The 8,676-nt window shown below is 43.8% G+C and overlaps 1 non-coding gene across 1 annotated transcript; it reads left to right on the forward strand.

Annotated features, from left to right (window-relative positions):
- The first annotated feature begins 202 nt into the window (after window positions 1–202).
- Trnat-cgu (transfer RNA threonine (anticodon CGU)) lies at window positions 203–275 on the forward strand. The gene has a single exon. It is a non-coding gene; the product is annotated as a tRNA-Thr (tRNA).
- Window positions 276–8,676: the final 8,401 nt, after the last annotated feature.

Here is an 8,676-nt window from a genome sequence, read left to right on the forward strand (position 1 = left end):
ATATATGCGCTTTCAGGTAGTATGCGAGGGACGAGGGATTATTGGTCAGCTGCCAGCTCGTAATAAGTCCACGTGCTACGTGACGGCAACAAGGCAGTAAAAGAGTGTTCCACACTCGCCGTCATGGCAAATGGCGGCGCTGACTGACGCTCCCACGTTTAAATGCACACATATGCCCCATAAAGTGGACGGGGGGATGGCCGCCGCGGTAGCTCAGTTGGTAGAGCGTCGGACGCGTTATTCGAAGGTCGCAGGTTCGGTCCCTGCCCGCGGCAAGCTATCTTTTCGTCCACTTTTCTTTCTTCACAATTACCTTACATTTATTACTAAAAAACATCCCCTATACTTTCCTTGGCATTATTGTCTGTTAGTTCTCATTAATATTGTGTTAACAAAGAAAACGAGGCCTTGAAATTAACACTTCTTTCCTTTATATATATATATATATATATATATATATATATATATATATCTAAACGCCGCAGAGAAAAATAATTCAGAAAAATGCTTCCGAAACGCGGAATCGAACCAAAGACCTCTTGCTCCGCAGCGAGTGGCGCTTACCACTACGCCACGAAACGCAGATCCTCCACGTAGCTGACGGCGAGCGTTATATACACACCCTTTACTGCTGGACGGACTCACAGACAGCAGGCGATAATAAGCGTTTCTTCATTACTAGCGAGATGGCGCTAGGAGCACGACGGGCGCATTTAAAAGTCGTCGGCGAGCTCACTCGCTTCTTTTTATATTTGCGCAGGGAGAACCTTGCCCTTCCGCTGTCTGCTCGCGCGGTTTTCTCGTAGTGAGGGGAAGAGGAATGTCTCAAGCTTTCACCGCGATGTCCGCCCTCATGTTACGGAGCGTACGAAAGTCACTCGAGCTCAAGGGAAGCCGCTAAACGAACAAACAGAAGATGAGCGCGAACTATCAAGTGTCACAGCTCGGCACTTGAAGCACGCTAGTTTCCTTCGCTGCTTCGGCCGCCTTTGCAACAGGAGCGCTGTTCAAACAGAGAGTATCCATTGGCGAGCCTCACTTCAAATAACATTAATTTCTTGCTATCGCATTCATTGGTTCGCCCTTGTGGCGAAACTGTGACTTTTTTATTTTCATTTTTTATCTGTACCTCGCGGAAGTAATCTTGTCAAATAGCTTTTGAATATTGATATATTATGTTACTTTAGTTCACGCTGCCTTATGCAGCAAAGTATTCGTGTTCACCAAAACACAGTTATAGACTAACTTTACGCATGTCGTTGCCGGCAGCATTGAAGCAAATTTGTGGTGAACAGTATTTTCCTGTTACGAGGGGAAAATTTCCTTGCATTTTGGAGACTAATGCGGTGTCACCTTTTAGATTTGCTGCCAAGAGCGTAGCGCGCTCTTCAGTTCAAGCGCGTCGTTGTGTTCAGCGTCGCGAAGGGTATTGAGCTCTGGAGGAATAATAGAGGATTGTTTGGGAAAAGGAACCATAACCTAAGCATCAGCTAAATTTCTAGACTCCAACCTTCACTCAGCGCCTTCGCGATGGTTCTCTGTTGTACAGGCGTCCTCGTCTGAGAGCTCTCCTCAAGTTGATGAAACTATGAGCGTTGGACTCAAATATCCCAAACTGGCACAAAAGCGAATCGCACGTTTCCGCACATCGCAAACAGTTTTGTATTTTCTTTAAGCTTCTGCTTTATTGGGCACCCTCATGACATATCCAGATATTTGAATTTCCTTTCGCAAAGTTTTGTTCCGCTTTCTTCCAAAATGCTTCTCTTTTTTGGCTTCACCTAAGGCCGTGAAAGAAATTCCGAGATTCGGAATCCAAAACAACCAGGTCTAAGACTTGGATGGAGTGTGTTTCATTGCCCGCCTTTACACTAATGTAATTTTCAAAGTTTTTTTGCAGTGACATGTACGTCGACATTATCAGCGACACATATGGGTCGCTTAGGATTAGTGCGTTTATCCTGACCACCTGACATTCCCGCCAAACCCACAGGAAAACTTGTTACTCATTATGGCTGATGCATTTTAAGAGCTTCAAAGAAGAAAAAAAAACAGCAAAATCAGAACTAGGGAACAGACACGAGGGCAGAGAGGACGACGGTGTTCCACGGATGTGATACATACCTATCGGAAATACGCCGTTCTTATTGTAAGGTATTATTTTTCTATTAATTTCTTTGTCTTCTGAAACGGTTGAAATGCACCAAATATAACAAATACTAGCTCAGCTTTTTGTTGTAAGTTCTATGCAATGTAACTTTAGAATGTGCAAGACAACTCAGAACCATGAAAATCTCTCGTCTAAACGCTCCGTTATGTAATTATAACTGCGCCTAGAAGTGCGCTCTAACTCTTCCTTTTGAAAAATCGGCAGATCCCACGCGTTATGGGAATCAATTTCACGCTAAGCAGTCAGCGAGTACTTATGTGATGTTTTTATGGCTTTGAGCCAAGCGTCACGAGGTGGATCGACATGTTTTTGTAAGTGTAGTAGCTGTGTGCACATCGTGGGCTTACCAGGCACGTCAACAACACTGGCGTTTAAAAAGTAAATTATGGTGCGACGTAACGTCAGCCATCATGTTACAGTACATACGTCAGTATTATCGAAACTAAGTGCACTTTATGGTGCAATCATGTGAATATCATACGTAACTTTCGTTAGCGTATTCCTCCGGGGTCGAGCAAAGCTTCAATATAGCTTGCTGAAGCATAGGAATACAAATATAATGTTTATTACAATGCTATAAAAGCGGAGCTAACACTGGAACGACAGACGTTAATCTGATATATATATATATATATATATATATATATATATATATATATATATATATATATATATATAGAGAGAGAGAGAGAGAGAGAAATGTTTTAATGAAAAGCTGGAGATGTTTGCCTGGCTATTCGCCTGACATGCTACTCCAGGTGCACATATATACACTGACAACCACACATACATACATAGACTACACTGTTTACAAAGTTTCGGTCAGGCTTGTGGCCCGCAAGAAAGTCAGCAGCGCTTTCGTTGCGCGTAACGCATGACGCCTAATAGTGTTTATTGCTTTCTTCTAAAATGAGATAGCCAGCCCCACAACCGCAATTTACGTTGCACCGGCATTACGCCGGCTTAGGCTGTTTTTCCAGACCAGTCTATAGACCTGGCGTGGCGTTACTCTGTGCTAGAATACCTTATAGCCACGCAGAATGTTTGGGTTCGATTCCTGCAGTGATCCTGATTTTTATGATTTCCATTCGTCGGGTCAACGCTGTCGCATTTAAATTGCAGTGTCTGCTCTCGCCGTTCCTGCGTAGACATAAACTGTCAATCACCTGTTGAACATAACCGTACACTGCAGCCCATGGTAAACGGGTATGTACCACAAGTATCTGGAGCAAAGGGTTTGATGACGTACGCGACAGGATTTTCACGTTATTCATGTCATGATCCGAGAGTCATATTTGTCAAATCCTCTTACGCTCCCACGCATATTTTAGTCTACACCTAGTTAAGGAGGCGATCATAAGAGCACCCAGACGTAGGTGGCTAGATAGATAGATAGATAGATAGATAGATAGATAGATAGATAGATAGATAGATAGATAGATAGATAGATAGATAGATAGATAGATAGATAGATAGATAGATAGATAGATAGATAGATAGATAGATAGATAGATAGATAGATAGATAGAAACGCTCAAAGTGCGAAAGGTTCGCTAAGAAATGATTCGCATTTAAAATGTACAATAAAGCATGGATATCTGTCAAGGAATATGTAAGGGAGTAAATCTAATTTAACTAATTCACACAGAACCACATAAACCCTCTTTCAGCGTTATTTGGTGCCTAAAATTTTAAGTGCCTTAAAGAGAGCAAATTACAAAGATAAAAAACGCCAGGCCTGCGCTGAAACCACAGCACAGTCCCAGCGAAAGCTGGAAGAACGGCGTTTCTAGAGCCCGTTGTAAGCTCTCTTGGGGCTACAATACAAGTGCACTAGAAAGGTACCCACTACGCCATAAATCACAATTTTTGTGAAGTCGGGAAGCACCTACTAAGCCATTATTCGTCATTCTGCGGAGAAGTTAGGCACCAGCTACACGTCTGTAAGGCATTATGTGCACTTTGTTGACGCGACGACTGATGACGATGAAGAATTATGGCTCAGCCCTTTGTAATGGGTTGGAAGTTTTAAACGGCCCACCAGTTGTGTAATTTGCATTGGGTGACGGCCGGTCGCTATTTCCCTCTCCCGTCATGCTGTATAACCTACGTTGACGTAGGAGAGAGACGGGGGAGGGGGGCGAAGAACTTTACTGAGACCCCGAGGAGGAGGAGGAGGAGGAGGAGGAGGAGGAGCAAGAGGAAGGAAAGGCAGGAAGATTAACCAGACGCGCGTCCGGTTTGCTATCCTACGCTGGGGGAAGGGGATTAAGGGAGAGAAAGAAGGGATATAGAAAGAAGGGAGCTTACAAAAGAGAAACAATACACGCGAGCTTAAAGAACACAGCTGCGTCCCATAGTACTGGACTCAGGATCTCATACGTTCCGCTGTAGAGTCGTGTCATGGTGCCTACTGACACCATGACAACAACCATGACAGTACAACAAATACTGGATGTTCTATGTCCAGTACTTGCAAGCCTTCAGTAGAGACCCCGAGGAAATGGATCATGCGCTTATGGGCTTCCTTGGCAACCAATACATGTGTACTTGCGAGGAACCCACTACGCTATAAATCATTGTAATTTTACTGAGACCCCGAGGAAATGGATCATGCGCCTATACCTGGCGACAACTTTCTGTGGCAGCACAGCCAAAGCTACGTGGGCGGAGCTTCTGCACATGTGTTACTACGCCAAGTAGTCCGTTCGTGGGCGATTTCGGTTTTGGTTTCGCGAGCGCATACAACATGTGCGTTTCCATACGAGTATTCATGGCTCATGATGTTATTTGGGAATTTGTGCAGATAGTTTATTCACAGATGTAGTCGAAATCTACCACATGACTTGATATACTTAAGCATGCAGCACAAATACCTGGAATCGTTGCTGAGCTCTTCTGCAAATCAAATTACATAACGCTAATGTGCTAGCGGTTCAAGTCCACGTGCAAAGCGAGCACCATTTAGTATTGTTTACATTTATTTTTTGGGAAAGCGATAGAATATTTTGTATTGCGAAGGAACGCAGAAATCAGCTTTATTAAAGCGGTTGGTTTTACTTTTCAAAGAAAAAAAAAGCCACGGCCCAGCAGTAACTGCGCAATTGGAAATCTTACGCAAAGGTAACAAGCCATTTTCTGAATTTCGGTGCACACAGGGTCGACATCGTCGTTTTCCTACATTTGGAGACGCTATAACTTTCTGGAGACGCTCACGTTATTTTGTCAGGGGACACGAAGGCATCGAAAGGCAGCAGATATCTTGGCCACGACCAGTCAGGAGCGGGCGTCTCACGTGTGCGATTATACAAAACGGGTGAAACGCGTTCCTTAGTCCCGTGGTCAAGAATGCTTTTTTTTTTGCAAATTGAAAATCACGCTGTCCGTCGCATAATAGACATGAACGCGTCTGTTGCCAAGGCAAAGCTGTGCATGGGTGATTTTGTCACCGTAAATTGCTCTCATTCAAAACGCCTCCCGCCGTCGACGCCGACGAGCACGGTGTTCGACGCAATCTTCGGTGCGACTGTATCAGTAATAGAGGCAACCGAAATACCGACCATGTATGCAACGCATTTTATGAAATGGGCCACATATTTTACGTACTGTTTCCAATCGCAGTTTTGCTTTCAAGCGGCTCTTCTTGCTGAAGACTTGCAGGTCGCCGTCGTCAACGTCAAGGAAGCTATCGCGATGAGAGACCCACTTGCGATGGTGGTATCACTTGCACACTTCTTTCTCGGTGATAGTATGGGGAAATCAACAAAATAATTCACAACGCAGCGCTGTCTTCGTTTCTTTCTGGTCGATGAACATAGATCACCTAACGAACACGCGCTTATGCTCACTTGCAAGCTTCGACGTGCACCTGTTGCAGCCGAGCGACGCCATCGTTGTTTAGTGGGGACGAAAAACGTGAAACGGACACCAGAAAACCTGAAAACTCGAAAGAGAAAAAATCGCAAATCCTTTACGGGATTATCATTCTTACTTTCAACGCAAGCAATCTAGAACGTAATGCCTATTTCTTTTCTTTTTATGTTTTCTTTTATGCTACGTATTCTACAAAAGCAAGCGTTCGCGGACTACATACAGAAGCGGAGTAAAAATGTGCGCGGTTCGGTTGCGTAGCCTTGGCTGTGCTGCCACAGAAAGTTGTCGCCAGGTATATGGGCTTCCTTGGCAACCAATACAAGCGCACTTGCGAGGAACCCACTACGCTCTAAATCATTGTAATTTTACTGAGACCCCGAGTAAATGGATCATGTACTTATGGGCTTCCTTGGCAACCAATACAAGTGCACTTGCGAGGAACCCGCTACGCTATAAATCATTGTAATTTTTGAGATGTATGGCAGCAGGCACTGTGCCATTTTTCGTCATTCTACGGAGAGCCGTGGTACCTGCTTAACGCATGTAAGGCATTATGCGCACTTTGTTGATGCTGTGCCTGATGACGACGAAGAATTATGGCAGATCCCTTTGTAATTGGTTGGAACCATTCAACAACCTACTCGTTGCGCAATTCGCATTGTGTGACGCCTGGTTACAGAATTCGCGTTGTGTGACGCTTGGTGCTTATTTTACTCTTCTACCACACTATATTGCAAATGCTAATGTGGTTCCTTCCCGACATGAAGCCTGTATAGGACCTTTTTGCAAAGCAGCACCGGCATGGCTCAGAGGTTGAATACTGGGCTCCCACGCAGAGGGCCCAGGTTCGAACCTCGTTCCATCCTGGAATTTTTTTTCTTATTTCGTTCTTTTTTTTCTTATTTCGAGCGATACGGGTTACGGACACCGGCGGCGGCGGCGGCGGACAACTACGGCGCCAAAAACGGCCGGTTAAATGATCTCATAACAGCTTTCGCTGTAAAACTTGACTTTACGACGCGGAAAAATATTGCTGCTGTGTTTTTGCGGGCTCAGGTTGTATGAGAAATGAGCCGGAACAACCATATACGACGCAATATATCTTCATTACCAACAACACTATCCGAATGTGACAACTGATAACCGCAAACTAATGGTCTGTCCAAGAGCGGTGTCCCCATTTTTCTCAATTTCCGGCACTCAAAAGGAATTAGAGGTCGGGCTTTAGGCAGAGTCCCATCTATTATCAACGTGGACAACGAGTAACACTATTCAGGTCAGAAAAAAAGGAAATTGGAATCGGATTTGGCGTTGATGGTCAAATAGGCTTTGTTTGAAACCCTGTGAAAATCACTACCCTGTTAAAGAATTGGGGAGGGAGGCGGCACTGACACAAACATTTTGGTCTGGCGTTTTTTCCCTTCTTTTACAAGAAAGTGGTTTATGCCGGGGTTCAGCAAGACTTCAGTGACGTATGTCCGCCACAGATATGACGATGATTAAATGGACGCTAACCGATGCAAAATAAAAAACATGGTTGATCCCTACATCACAGGAATCGGAATAACACAAAAGTAAAACGTGTCCTTAAAGAAGTAGTTGAATGTTTGTTAAACATTTATATGAGAGAGTTTGCACAATGTATATGGTAAGGCTTGGCAAAAGCAGACGCAGGGCAAAAAACGCGACAATTTGACTTTGCCTCCTCTACAGCTAATACAAAAAGTAACTTTTCTTTGCTTCTCCATTTCAGCGATAGGTGATGTTAGTTTTGGACGCTTTCTTGTTCAAAAGTTGACGATTGCTCACAGCGTTGCCGCGGGAAGAATAGCGTGGCTGATGTCAGTGTGTTCGTGACCCACCAAACAGGGGCGAAATTCTGCTCGGCCAAATTTTCGGATCCGTGCATGTAGCTTCTCCGCCGTCAGTACAACAACGTAAGTATTTATATTCTTACTTTATACTCCTAGCTACATTCCACCAAATGTTTAGTTCATTTGGTGCCGTGGGCCAAAGGGCAAAATGTTTTGAATTCGGGCATATGAGACGGGCAAAACGGGACAAAAAGGCATGAGAGAGTACCTTAGAGAGTGTCTTATTAAGTGAACCATTTATTTAAGCTCATTATATATAATATTTTGTTGTTTAGCATGGTACCAACGTGCAAGAGAATATCATCTAGACTTTCCTGGGAGGAAAACGACATGAAAAATGCACTGAATGTTTTTCAGGAGTTTCGGAGCAACACAACGTCAGGTTCTGTTTGGATTCAATGCGTTCAGTGCAAAGACTGGGCTCATTAAGACTGCATGAAGAACTCAAAGGATAAATTGTTTCCACTTTGTCTCGTTTTGCCTCATTTTTTTGTTTCTTTTTAAAATAAAGTATTTGAACAGTCGCAACATCGCCATATTTATGTAGCACGTACCTTGTACCCAAAAGAAAGATTCTGCGTTGATGTTTTATGGTAATCAGTGAAACAAAATAAACTATTCGCTTTTTCTAATTTTTGTTGCATTTTGCCCCGCCCTACCCTATAGATGTCTAGCACCTATAGCACCGTTTAACGTCGATGCACCCACATTGATGCTTAATGGTTCATCTCCATCCCGACGACTAATGTTCACGTTCAA

Source organism: Rhipicephalus sanguineus, chromosome 3 (assembly GCF_013339695.2).
Source record: "Rhipicephalus sanguineus isolate Rsan-2018 chromosome 3, BIME_Rsan_1.4, whole genome shotgun sequence".
NCBI classification, from domain to species: domain Eukaryota; kingdom Metazoa; phylum Arthropoda; class Arachnida; order Ixodida; family Ixodidae; genus Rhipicephalus; species Rhipicephalus sanguineus.